Source organism: Syzygium oleosum, unplaced genomic scaffold (assembly GCF_021117445.2).
Source record: "Syzygium oleosum isolate NSW1041296 unplaced genomic scaffold, Sole_v2.1 Sole_v2.11, whole genome shotgun sequence".
In the NCBI taxonomy this organism is placed as follows: domain Eukaryota; kingdom Viridiplantae; phylum Streptophyta; class Magnoliopsida; order Myrtales; family Myrtaceae; genus Syzygium; species Syzygium oleosum.
Genome location: NW_026607495.1, coordinates 5,162,696 through 5,177,037, shown reverse-complemented (window position 1 = coordinate 5,177,037; position 14,342 = coordinate 5,162,696). Strand labels below are relative to the sequence as shown.

Sequence of the window (14,342 nt, the reverse complement as noted above, 5' to 3'; positions counted from 1 at the left end):
TCGATGATTGGGACCGTCATGACTCGGATAACCCTAGGTCGATACGCGTAACCCCTAAACAGCCGCCCGTTAGTGAGAGACCCTGAAATTGGAAATTTAGGGAGTTTTGGTCACGAAATTGGACCTGGACTTCGGTGTCGATTTTCGAGGTCATGTACGACTGGTTTTGCAGGACTGACGTCATTTTAGGATGGCCACGCATATTTGGAGTAATTTCGGTCGAAAAATGGAATTTCGACCCGGAAGTGAAAAATTACGATTTTGCCCCTCTGGACCCCGACATCGATTTCTGAGGGCGTAAGTGACTATTTTGCGTGGCTGACACCATTTTTGAGTGGCCACGCACATTTGGAGTTGGTACGGGCGAAAAATGGAATTTCGACCCGGGACCGGAAAAATGACCATTTTGCCCCTAGGCCATTATTGGTTCCGAATTTTGAGAGAAATTAAGAGGATTAATTAATTTTGGACTTATCTCAATTATTGGACCTAAAGACCATTTTACCCTTGCATTATTGGATTGGATTAAATAAGAGCCATTAGATTAGGGGTAAGATGGGAAAATGTGTAGGATTGTGACAAGTGTCCCCCTTAGGTCCCCCATATTTGACCGATTTGACCCCCCCTCTCTCTCTCCTCCCCCTCATTCGGCCGACCTTCCTCTCCTTCTCCTCTCCCGACCGACTCTCTCCCTTTCTCGGCCAAGGACGCCGGACCAAGCCGCCGTCGCCAGAGCTGCTGGTCGCCGGCGCCGCCTAGCCTCATCACCATCCCGTCCCACTTTTTTTCTCTCTCTCCCATCCACGTTCGGCGTGAGGATCACCGCCGGACCGCCGTCCGCCGAGCTCGCCGGGAAGCCGCGCCGTGCACCGTCCACGCCGACCGACAACCACCGTCACCCTCACCGAACCACTTTCCCTCCGCCGACTCACCATCCCCTTCGCCCGAGCCGTCTTGGATAGCCGCCATACGGTTCGGCCAAAGGACGCCGTCCGTACCGCCGGCCGCCGTGAGCCGTCGTTGTCGCCGCCGTAGGAACACCGCCGCCGGTTCCACCGTTCACCGGTGATTGGCCGCCGTTCCTCGTCGTCGAGAAGTTGGATTAAGTGAGTGTACCTCCTAAAGCCGGATTAGGACTGGTAGTGCGTTTTCTGGACTGGTTTGGGTATTATTAGTGAATACTGGGAGGAATTAGTGAACCGAATGGTGGGGATTTGTGCTGAAATAATATTGGTGAATTAATGTGATTTAATTGGGAATGATTATGGGCCTCGGAGTGGCCGCGGTAGTGGTTGTCCATTAGTGGATTATTGGACCAGCATGGATTAATTTAGAATTGATTGGCGGAATTGCCGGGTATGCCCCCGGTTGACTGATTAATTGTTGTTGGTGCTCAATTGCAGTGAATTTGGTATTGCCATGTCGTGTGTTCGTCTGGCCAAAGTGTGCGGAGTGTGATTGGTTATTTGATGACCTAAATTGCGTACCGATTGGTGAATTGTGCATTGGGCCGCACTGTATTAAATTGGCCAGTTGAGTACGTTATGGCGACATGGATTGATTGAATACTTAAGTGAGATATGTGATACTCATGTTGCATTGTATTTGCATTGCATGGCCACGCATTGTGTATGCCTAGTGTGAGGCATGTGATGAAATTGTGTGAGAATGCGTGTCTGCCATGAGCATGTGATCACCTAATTATACCCTGATGCGTTTTACGCGGGGTTCTGATAAAATTGGCAGTGTACTGTGTGATCACCTATTGGCCTTCGGGTCGTGCCGTCCTCATGCACTTTGTAGCAGGACGATGCCCGGTACGTCCGGAAGACGACCATCCTCATGCACTTTGTAGCAGGCTCTGGTTCGTAAGGAGATTGGTGTTGCGCCTCATGCACTTTGTAGCAGGCTAGAGACACTGGGCCTGGGGCGTTTTTACGCTGGCCATGGAGTGTTGTGAGCCTTCGGGCCGTGGCCTTCGGGTCGGTTTCAAATTAAAAATGAGCTGTATGCCAGAGTGCATTAATTGAACCATATTATAAGCATGGCAAATGTGTGCCAGTGAGTGTTGGCTATGGTGCGTACTCGGTGAATCGTATGTGAGACGACATTAAGGAGCATGAACATGCGTATGGCGTACGTGTGACCGGTGTGCTCGCGTATGTGCCGTGAGTATTATAATGAAATGCCTAACCTGCAGGGTCAGTGGTACGTTCGATCTGGGCCTGAGAGCCTAGGTTAATTGATTTGCATCTGTTATGTGCTGTTTTGCCTGTTTGTTTGTCAGGAGAATGCATGTTAGCCTAGCCTAGGTCTAGGGGTCGTACTCGCTGAGATTCGTCTCACGGTTGTAATAACCCAACTTTTCAGACCCCCAGCCCTGAGCATGCCGAGGCAGCCACCTCTTTTTGGGATCTCTACGCAGATCCATTCGACTTCGAGAGTGTACCCAGCTGGAAATGGGGAAGCGTATGTGAGATATCATTCCGTAATATTCGTGAATGTGGGTGAGTATTTTTATCAGATGTAAGAGTATGTGGCCTGGTGCTTGAAAGACGCAGATGGAAATATCGGGCGACCCCTCCGGACATTTGACGTTCCGGTAGATATAGGTGGGGTGATGATACCCCAGATGGCCGATGGCGAAGTTGTGGATCCCCCAATCGCAGACGAGCCTGTGGCTATGAACCAGGAGCCAGGGGTATGGTACGAGGACCCCGAGCCAATGGATGAAGAGGAGCCAGAGCCGGAGCCCATGGACCAAGACCCAGGCGAGGACGGAGAGGTTGCTGAGTTGGGATCTGATGAGGAGATTGTGTCCGAGGAGGAATTAGATCTATACCTGGATCCGGAGCTAGAGATGGATTCGGAGGACGAGTGGGCAGCTACCCAGGCCACAGAGTCAAAGGAATCCGAGCCAAGCGAGAGATCCTCAGGGGATTCTTCGGAGTCCTTAGACCCGGCTTGGGAGCCTTAGGTTAGACTGGAGTTTGGTAAGGAGGACTGTTCCTTTTTTACTATAGTCCCCCTTGTAGGTTTAGTCTGACTCACCCTAGCCACCTACCCATTTTGTTTAGTAGTGGCTGTTCACTGACTTTTTGGATTGTATATATATATATATACACAATGTGTATATGTAAATGCTGTAAAAGAGCTTCGATAAATTATATAAAGTGTACATATTTTCAGCTAAGTGTTTGATTGTTGCCGTGCTATCCATTGTCTCGTATTAATAATATTGTCAGGGTTTGTTTACTTATTGCTTCCGCTTGTGCTTGTTCTGGCTTTTGGGTGTTGGGTCGGCGACGCTTCCTGGGAGCGTTGCATCATGATCGACCAAGGTAAGGATTTTGCGTGCCGTGGGGTTCGGGGCGTGACAGTATACATATTCGTTTCGCCTGGAGGATCTCTTAAGTTAATGTATTGGGATGATGGAGCAAAGGTGTGGTTGACAAATTGGGCGAGACCGAACAATACTTGCGAGATTTATGGAACTTGTGGTCCTTTTGAAGTTTGTAACTCATTCAATTCGCCTATTTGCAGATGCTTAGATGGGTTTGTGCCAAAGTCAAATGAAGAATGGAACGCTGGAAACTGGACCGGAGGATGTGTAAGAGGGAAAGAATTGAATTGCCAGAAAAACACAAGCACATTGGCTTCAACAAACGTAAAGAAAGATGCCTTTTGGCAAGTGAGCCAGATGAAAGTACCCGACTCTGGGGACTATTTATCATCCATTGAAGATCAAGAAGGATGTTTAAGCTGGTGCCTGAGCAATTGTTCTTGCTTGGCTTATTCTTATGTTAGCACTATCGGATGTATGGTGTGGACTGAAGACCTCATCGACCTTCAGGAATTTTCCACGGTTGGGGAAGATCTGTTTGTTCGAGTTGCATGTGTAGAAACAGGTTAGAAATTGTTTCATTGAGATGAGTTTGAGTCTACACTAATTGTCTTTTCCATAACTCTCTTTCCCATTTCAGGAATATCGGCACTGAAAGTTATCATCAGCCTGAGTACTATCACAGGGATCATGTTCTTTGCAGTGTTTGTTTTTGGTCTTTGCAAACGGCGAGCTAAGAAAAGAGGTACTATTAAAGAGCCACATCAGTGCTTTCAGAGAATTGTGCTTTTATTTTGTTTAATCTTCCATTGCTATGAAGAAAGTAAGCTAATTATTCACCAATGATAAACACAGGAAACTTGAACAAAATTCCAAGGCCCCTCGACTCGGTAGATACACCTGAAAAACTGGGCGAACTGTTGTTAGGAAATGCATGGAAAGAGCAGTTGAAGCAAGATAATTTAATGGAATTGACCCTCTTCAGTTTTGATAGCATACTACTTGCTACAAACAATTTCAGCACGACAAACAAACTTGGGCAAGGAGGGTTTGGCTCTGTTTATAAGGTAAAACCATTCTGCAGGACATTCGTTGAATGAAAATATAGAGATGATTCAAGGTATAAAAGCTATCCAAAATGTGAAACAGGGCAAGCTGAATGATGGGAAAGAGGTAGGTGTGAAAAGACTTTCCAGTACCTCGGCCCAAGGAGATGAAGAGTTCAAGAATGAGATCACCCTAATATCAAAACTCCAACATCAAAATCTTGTCAAACTCTTGGGTTGCTGCACTGAAGGAGAAGAAAAGATCTTGGTATATGAGTACTTGTCGAACAAAAGCTTGGACACCTTTCTTTTTGGTTGGTTTTTTTTCTCTGAATGACTATTTTTTGGTTATGTATTTTCCACGTAGCACTAAAAACTTGAAACTGTTCTTGTTTGTCATGTTCGTTAGATTCGAGAAAGAAGGCAGAACTTGACTGGGGCAAACGATTCCAAATTATTCAGGGGATTGCAAGGGGGCTTCTCTACCTACATCAAGATTCTTGCCTTAGGGTCATCCATCGAGACTTAAAAGTGAGCAATATCCTCTTGGATGAAAAGATGAACCCGAAAATTTTGGATTTTGGGCTGGCACGAATGTTTGAGGGCACTCAAGTTTTGGTGAACACTCAAAAAATTGTTGGAACACTGTAAGCTCTCTTGTCCTACTTGAATTATCAATCTGTCGAGACAATCTTTTAGACAAAAACTATTGATTTACCCACCAGCTTTGTCACTTTATGTATGTTCCATTTTGTTGTCCTTCAATACAATTAAAGAGTACATAACATGTTCAACTCAACTTCAGTGGCTATATGTCTCCTGAGTATGCTATGGGCGGGATATTTTCTGAGAGGTCCGATGTCTATAGCTTTGGAGTGTTGCTACTGGAGATTGTTAGCAGCAAAAAGAACAGGGCCCTCTATGACCAGGGACAACATCTCAATCTCCTTTCCTATGTAAGTGCCAAATTCCAACCAGAAATGATACCGTAAGTTCCCTGCAATATTACGACTGTGTTCTCTTATAGGCATGGCAATTATGGAGGGACTCCAAAGCATTGGACCTAAAGGATGACGCAATTGCCGTTAGCTCTACATTGGAGGTAACAAGATGCATCCATGTGGGGCTGCTCTGTGTTCAGGACCGTGCCCTTGATAGACCAAACTTGTCGAATGTGATTCTGATGCTAAGTGGTGAATCAGATCTTCCTCAGTCGAGACAGCCTACTTTCACTTTCCAAACCGAAATGCCAAATTGTGCTATTCCATCACGGCAAGAAAGCATCTGGTCTTTTAACACTGTCACTAATACAATGGTCGAAGGAAGATGACGGATATCTTTTTTCATTTTTATTTTCCTTTGTTTGCAGCTGATTTGTTGTAATTTTCTAAGGTATTAGTGTTTATTTGATTGAAGAATGGCTTTAGTCCTCTCTATACAAATGGTTGAGTAAACTGCTCCACTTTTACATGGATTTTAGGCTGTAAAGCAGGGGCTTGGAAAAGTCAGAACTGTTGGTATCATGAAGGAGAACTACCAAGTAATCACCATCGTGTCTCACCAAAAGTTGCGTTATGCAAATTTGATTTTTCTGGTTTTTCAGATGAAAGCTAAACTAAAGATCCCAAATAATAATCATGAGTATTGGCACAGCCAAGTATTTCCAGCTTCAGTATGATTCACAGATACGATTTACCTTCTCAGATTTGACATGAAGAATTATCTATGCCTATGGCAATTATATTCCTGCCTTGCAGCCATAAAGTAATTCGGAGTTACGCAAAAAGAGGAAAGAAAACAGAAAGTGGCCAAAAGCTTGAATGACGGAACAATTCACTTCAGATGAGCTTCGTGCGAAGATGGAAGACTAATGTCACCTAGTGCTCAAAATCGAAGCCATGTGATCCTCAAACTGTAGTACTCAAGAGTCGAGAGTTACCCTTTTGCTTGGAACCGGTATCGAATCTAGCTTCGTCGAACATGAAACTTGTCTTATTGCATGTAATATATGGGCCATAAACTAGCCCATTATTTTATAAGTTAAGTCCAAAGCCTAGCCCATTTTTTTCCTCCAGTAAATCGTGCGTTGGAAGCTTAAAGAAAGGAAAGAAGAAGCAGTAAGCGGCGGAGCTTAAACCAGAAGTAAGAGAAGCTCGATTGTGGAGAACAGAGGAAAAGGGGAAAAAGAGGGAGAGAAGAAAATTTCCACATGTTCACAATCCGAACGTCCTGACAAGTTGAATCAACTACGAATCGCAATGCCTGGTGAGTAATCAACCCGATTATTTGTTTAATTGGAGTAATTTTCGAGTTAAGGCTCAAATTTCGGAGTTGGGTGAAATTCAAGCCGCATAATCCGATTTTTGAGTTGTTGAGTGGCATATATATAGAATTGGTAGTTTAGGGTGTCGGGGAGTTGTGGGATTTTATAGAACTCGATTTGGATTTGCCGTTTACCCAAAAATGAATTTTTGAAGTTAAGCGCGCGTGGTGAACAGTGCGGGACCAACGGCTCTTAGGCCGATTTTCATCGGTTTTCAGCTCGATTTTGGGATGGCCAAGTTAGGGTGTCTTCTAGTTCTTTAAATGGGCTTTCTTTTGACTATAAGCTCGCGTGGAACGGAGTTCAATGGAAAGAGTTTTGATGCAACTAAGTTTCGCGCTTAAGCTCTGCATTGAAAATGGTTTGGATAATCGCTTTGGATGAGCGATTAGTAAGCGCCTTTGAGTTGTCTTGTTAACGTTTAAACGTCATTTAGCTGTTTCATAATTATCTTAGTATTTTGCTTGGTTTTAACATCGATTCTCGATCGTTTAATTGTTAGGATTATGAGATCGTCGATTAGAGTGAGTGTTGTTATTTGGTTTTGGGGAATTCCTATGTGAGTGGTACTATTTCTTCCATGAAATTTACAAACTGATGTCTTGAAAATGGTAGAGTTTTAATATAGTATGAATTATTAAGAGCATGTTTCTTGCATAAATTGGATCGAACTTTTACTGCATTTTTAGTCAATTGAAAAGAGATTGAGAATGTTTTATGAAGTGGTCTAAAATGACCAATTGTGAATGCTTTGGTTAAATTTTTAGTGAAAGAAATTTCCAAAAGTAGTTTATATCGATTACGAAATGTTTTATTAAATGCATTTTAATTGATAAATGGAATTGTGAAAGGTTATGTGATTCGGTTTGTAAAACCGGTTTATGAAATAACTTTCTGGTGTTGATTGTGTGTTGTTGGAGAAATGTTTTGGTTGATATGGCTCATATCGCTATGACGAGAACCCGTTGAGAACCCGTTGAGGGGAGAGTATGCATCCTGTCAGGATATCTTTCTAGACCGAACCGTTGGCTATATAGGTGGTAGACCTAGCCAAGGGGAGTAAACTTAGTCACCTTTGTCACGGTGTTAAGCATGACCATAGTTCAATTATGAGCATAAGATTAGTCGATGGAATGGACCATTGACGTGTGATTGATAAGATTAACCAATGGAATAGACCATTAATGATTGTTTGTTATTGTTATGTAAGTTTTGATGACCGATCTTGTACGTATAGAGTTTTTTTGGAAAGTTACCATTCATTTTCGATATTTTACGTATATTGTACATTGAATTTGAGATTGATATCAATTTATAATGATATATAGTGATTGTTTGATCTGCTTGGAAGAAATGTATTACACACTGAGCCGTGATAGCTTATTCCTTTCATTTTTCATGTTTTTTAGATTCCTTAGTTAGTGGCCGATAGTTCAAGAGTGCTTTTGATGGAGACTTTTGGGAGTTAATTCTTTTGATAGGGTTTGAGGTTACGTCCTTCAAGATGAAGGACGGCCGTGTCACTACCTCTATTCTTGTAGGATTTGGGGCGTGACATTGCATTGACAGAAACAGATGGTCAACAAAAATTTGATCGGAAGCAGCTTCGACCCCTCATTTACTATTTGTACACTGAAAGGTTAAGTCAACTTTGAACACTAGTTGCCCGGGGTGAATTCATCTTATGGGATTTGCCACTTAAACAGCTACATGATCAAGTGGGTTTGGTTTGTAGCTGTCTGATAGGCCGATGTAATGGACTGTTTGAAGCGAAAACCTAAACTTCAACTTCGATTTCGTTAAGAACACAGATGGGTAAATTGTAGCACAGATAGTTAAAGCAGAAACTACCTGTAAAGCACCACTAGCCCACTTCAAGTGCAACATCGAAACAGAAAACACTGTACCATCCTGTTAATATCATCATCCGTAACTACATTCACAGTTTTTCTCGAACCCTTTTGCCGTAAAGCCAGAAAAACAGCAAGGATCGCCCCATTTCCATGCACCATCATAGCGAAAGCACCGTCGCTGAAATGCCAGACATCGACCGAACCTTTGAGGACGCAGTCGAGCGGTCCTTTGAAGTCCATGCGACTTGATTCGGCGAATAATTAGCCACATCAGAAGGCATTCACTCAGCCGAACTTCATCTGCCGCAGCTACAGTATGGCTCCTGGAGTTGAAGTTGTTGTGATCGACATGGGAGACCATTGCCGATCTACTGTGATAGTTGATAATGTGGACTCATGTAAAGGTGGTGACACACGATCAACGGTTGTGATTACTTTGGACTCCTGGACCCGGATTCAAACAAGAGTTTCTATCGTCGGTGTCGTGGTCCAATCGATGCCCCTCCATCAAAGAGGCAATTTCTATAGTCGCTCAATGGTACACATCGACTAACTCGAGATCGCAGTGTCAAGAAGCGAACAGCACCCTAATATATTAGCCACTGAACATAGAATTATGTTTATCAGCTAATATATGAGTAGTAGATCTATTCATGTATCGAATCAACTATGATAGTAGCAATGCACTAGGTCAAGGCTCGAGTAGGAAGCGGAGGGTGCAAAAGGGCTTTGAGGGTAAATTTTATGGGTTCGATTAGTGGCCTAGACCTAATTCACAAATTATTTGGCTAAATCAGTTTAGTTCGGTCTAGGCTGTTTTAGGTCAAAACCCGATTGATAAAAAAACCAAAAGTTTGTTTACTTACTATCAAATTTCAAAACTTCGACAAACGACCAACTAATTAACATGAAGAATAGGCTCGTGTACTCTTTATTATTACACATAAATATCCAGAATATCATAAATAATCTAAATATTTATGACATTATATATAACTATATAAATGTCACCTAAAGAAATGAAATCTACGCAACTCGATTTCAACGGGACGTAAGTTTTGATTAGGGTAGAGTTAGAGTCCGGCAGGCATAACCAAAACAAGCTTTGAAGACACTATTAAATTTTTGTTTAAGGTTCAATAATTGAAAATAACTCATCCACTTTAATGGCTTAGCGAACCCATCTCAATGTTTGGTTTGATATAAATTCAAGCAATCAAAAATTTAGCAACGATATTGCACATTGCACGAAATAATAATGATAATAGTAATAATAATAATAATAATAATAATAATAATAATAATAAAACAAGACAGTGCGTATTGAAGAAACCAGAAACACTATTTTTGTCAACATACCAATTACCGTGTATCTATTTTGGTTGGAAGAAGTTTTTAGGGTTCACATACAATCACTTGTAAGTTGTAAGTGATGCTTATAGACCAGAAAAGATACTAAAGGTTTGACTTTTCTACTGAATTCACGTATGGAATCTTAACCCGTGTTCTCACACCAACCCAAATTGTATGGCCTTAAATTTGCGTTTGGTTCAGCCTTTCCAATTCTCCTTGGGGAAATGCAAAAAATGGGTCTAAGGAGTTGATTACACAACACTTGGACGAAAGGCTAACAACACATGAGCAATTCGAATATGTGAAGGAGAATGGTTCAACTGTAAACTGAGACGCCGAGTCAAATTTGAACAGCGGCGAGGAGCAACCCCCACGTTGAATTGTCAATGAAGATAATATCTTCTGAAAACCATAGTGTTTCAGCCACCCCTGAGCACCATGGCTTATTGACTCACAGGAAATCTCGTTCATCTATTGTTGATCTGCAGAAAGTGCATAATCGACCGACCCGCCAAACTCGCTAGCTTCATTCAGTCATTCTTATCATGTGGCTTATGATTTCTTGGTGCTCTTACTGGGTAGTGTTCTTCCTGCTTCAGGCAAGTCATACAGCCACCGGCACGGTTTACAATATTACTACGTCAGAGCCGCTCTTTCCGAACCAAACTCTCGTCTCCTCTGGCCAAATGTTTGAGCTTGGGTTCTTCACACCGAATGGGTCAGAAAATCAGTATGCTGGCATATGGTACAAGAACTTGACGCCTTCTAAGATCGTGTGGGTGGCCAATAGGGAACGGCCGCTTGTGTACACAGACAGGTCTGCGAAATTAACAATAGGTAGTGATGGGAATTTGAAGCTCCTGGACGGACAACTGAATGTAGTATGGTCTACCAATGTCTCTGGCCGGTCCAATAGTACGTCAGCGGCACTATTAGATACCGGGAATTTTGTTCTGCAAGATGGAAATTATAGCGAAATATGGGGAAGTTTCGAGGATCCGACAGACACTCTTCTTCCGAGCATGAAGATGGGAGTAAATGTCAGGACTGGAGTGAAACAGTTTTTAATTTCCTGGAGAAGCGACAGTGATCCATCCCCCGGAAGTTTCTCAACTGGAATGACATCAGAGACGCCACCTCAACCTTTCACTTGGAATGGTTCGACCCCTTACTGGAGAGGCGGGCAATGGGACAAATCGAAATTTATCGGCATTCAAAAAATGGACCAATCGTACAAGAGTGGGTTCAATGTCCAGCAGGATATACAGCAGGGCACCACTTACTTTTCAATTGATAGCTACAAGTTCCTTCGATACATGTTCGTTTCGCCTGGAGGATCTCTTAAGATAATGTACTGGGATGATGGAGCTGAGGCATGGTTCACGTATTGGGCAGGACCGAACAATACTTGTGAGATTTATGGAATTTGTGGTCTTTTTGGAGTTTGTAACTCATTGAACTCGCCTAATTGCAGATGCATAAATGGGTTTGTGCCAAAGTCAAATGAAGAATGGAACAGTGGAAACTGGACCGGAGGATGTGTAAGAGAGACAGAATTGAATTGCCAGAAAAACACGAGCACATTGGCTTCAACAAACGTAAAGAAAGATGCGTTTGGGCAAATGAGCCGGATGAAACTACCAGACTATGGGGACTATTTATCAGACATTGGAGATCAAGAAGGATGTGAAAGCTGGTGCCTGAGCAATTGTTCTTGCTTGGCTTATTCTTATGTCAGCACCATAGGGTGTATGGTTTGGAGTAGAAACCTCATCGATCTCCAGGAATTTCCCACAGCTGGGGAAGATCTATTTGTTCGAGTTGCACATGTAAAAGCAGGTTAGAGACTGTTTCATTGAGATGAGTTTGAGTCGCACTGATCTTCTTTTACATAACTCTCTTTCCCATTTCAGGAGGATCACCACAGAAAGCAGTTACCATCAGCCTGAGTACTATTGCTGGGATCATGTTCTTTGCAGTATTTGTTATTGGACTTTGCAAAAGGAGAGCCAAGAAAAAAGGTACTATTAAAGAGCCAAATCAGTGTTTTTTAGAGGATTGTGCTTTTATTTTGTTTAATCTTTCATCGTTATGAAGAAAGTAAGTTTAATCTTCACCAATGATAAACACAGGAAACCTGAGCAAAATTCCAAGGCTCCTTGACTCGGTAGATAGACCTGAAAAATCAGGCGAGCTGTTACAAGGAAATGCAAGGAAAGAGCAGTTGAAGCAACATGATTCACTGGAATTGACCCTTTTCAGTTTTGATAGCATACTACTTGCTACAAACAAGTTCAGCACGATAAGTAAACTTGGGCAAGGAGGGTTTGGCGCTGTTTATAAGGTAAAACCATTCTGCAGCACATTGGTTAAATGGAAATATAGAGGTGATTCAGGGTCTAAAAGCTATGTGAATTGAAAAATAGGGGAAGCTGGATGATGGGAAAGAGGTAGCTGTGAAAAGACTTTCTAGTACCTCGGCCCAAGGCATTGAAGAGTTCAAGAATGAGATCATCCTTATATCGAAACTCCAACATCGAAATCTTGTTAAACTCATGGGTTACTGCACTGAAGGAGAAGAAAAGATTTTGGTATACGAGTACTTGTCAAACAAAAGCTTGGACAACTTTCTTTTTGGTTGGTTTTTCTCTTGCCAAATAACTATATTTTGATAATGTATTTTTTTACATAGCACTAAAACTTGAAAACTGTCTTGTTTGTCATGTTTGTTAGATTCACAAAAGAAGGCAGAACTCGACTGGGCCAGACGATTCCAAATTATTCAGGGGATTGCAAGGGGGCTTCTATACCTTCATCGAGATTCTTGCCTTAGGGTCATACATCGAGACTTAAAAGTGAGCAATATTCTCTTGGACGAAAAGATGAACCCAAAAATTTCGGATTTTGGGCTCGCACGAATGTTCGAGGGCACCCAAGTTTTGGTGAACACCCACAAAATTGTTGGAACACTGTAAGCTCTGTAGTCCTATTTGAATTATCAATCCGCTGAGTCAATCTTTTCAAGCAGATAGAAACGTTTGATTTACCACAACAAACTTCTGACTTTATGCATGTTTTAATTCCATTGTCCTTCAATACAATCAAAGAGTATTTAACATGTTTAACTTAACTGCAGTGGCTATATGTCTCCTGAGTACGCCATGGGCGGGATATTTTCTGAGAGATCCGATGTCTATAGCTTTGGAGTGTTGCTACTGGAGATCGTCAGGGGCAAAAAGAACACGGCCGCATATGACCAGGGCCAAGATCTCAATCTCCTTTCCAATGTAAGTGCCAAATTCCAACCGTAATATCTATTGTAAGTTCCCTGTACTATTTTGACAGTTTTCTCTCTTTTGTAGGCATGGCAATTATGGAGTGAAGGCAAAGCATTGGACCTAAAGGATGAAGCAATTGCTATTAGCTCCCCATTGGAGGTAACAAGATGCATCCATGTCGGGCTTCTCTGTGTTCAAGACCGTGCTACGGACAGACCTAACATGTCGAATGTGGTTTTGATGTTAAGTGGCGAATCAGATCTTCCACAGCCGAGACAGCCTATATTCACTTTCCAAGCTGAAATGCCAAATCGTTCTATTCCATTACAGCAAGAAAGCATCTGGTCTGTTAACACTGTCACTAATACAATGGTCGAAGGAAGATGATGCCTGTTTTTCTTCATTTTTATTTTTGTTTTTTGGAGATGAGTTTGTTGTTATTTTCTAAGATATTAGTGTTTATTCAATTCAAGGATGGCTATAGTCTGCTCCGGACAAAAGGCTGATTGAACTGCTCCATTTTTTCATGGATTTTAGGCTGCGAAGTAGGGGTTTGGAGTATTTACTATTTTGATAGGAACACAATCAACGCAGGAATTTGTTCTGATTTACAATTGCCAGAACTGTTGGTATCACCAAGTAATCACCATTGCACTCACCACCAGTTGCGTTATGAATATTTGATTTTCTGGTTTTTGGGACAAAAGATATCATTACCAAATATAAACTAAAGTTCCCACAAAAGAAGCATGAGGATTGATACATCAAAAGGTATTTCCAACTTCAGTATGATTCACAGATATTATTTACCTTCTCCAGATTTGGTACGAAGTCCTCTATGCCTGTGGCAATTAAATTGCTGCCTTGCAGCCATAGAATAATTCTTAGTTATATAAGAAGAGGAAGGAAGACAGAAAATGGCGAGAAGCTTGAATGACTGAACAATTCACTTCGGATAAGCTTCGCATGAAAATGGAAGCGTGATGTCAGCTAATGATCAAAATCGGAGCTATGTGATCCTTAAACTGAAGTGCTCAAGAGTTACCCTTTTACTTGGACCCTATATTATTTCTAACTCCATTGAACATGAAACTTGTGCTAGTGCATTAACAGAAACAGATGGCCACAAATTTTATCAGAACTGGC

The 14,342-nt window shown here is 42.1% G+C and overlaps 1 pseudogene; it reads left to right on the top strand.

Moving 5' to 3' along the window:
- The first annotated feature begins 3,454 nt into the window (after window positions 1-3,454).
- Window positions 3,455-13,620, top strand: LOC115673814 (G-type lectin S-receptor-like serine/threonine-protein kinase At1g61370; annotated as a pseudogene).
- The last annotated feature ends 722 nt before the right edge of the window (window positions 13,621-14,342 follow it).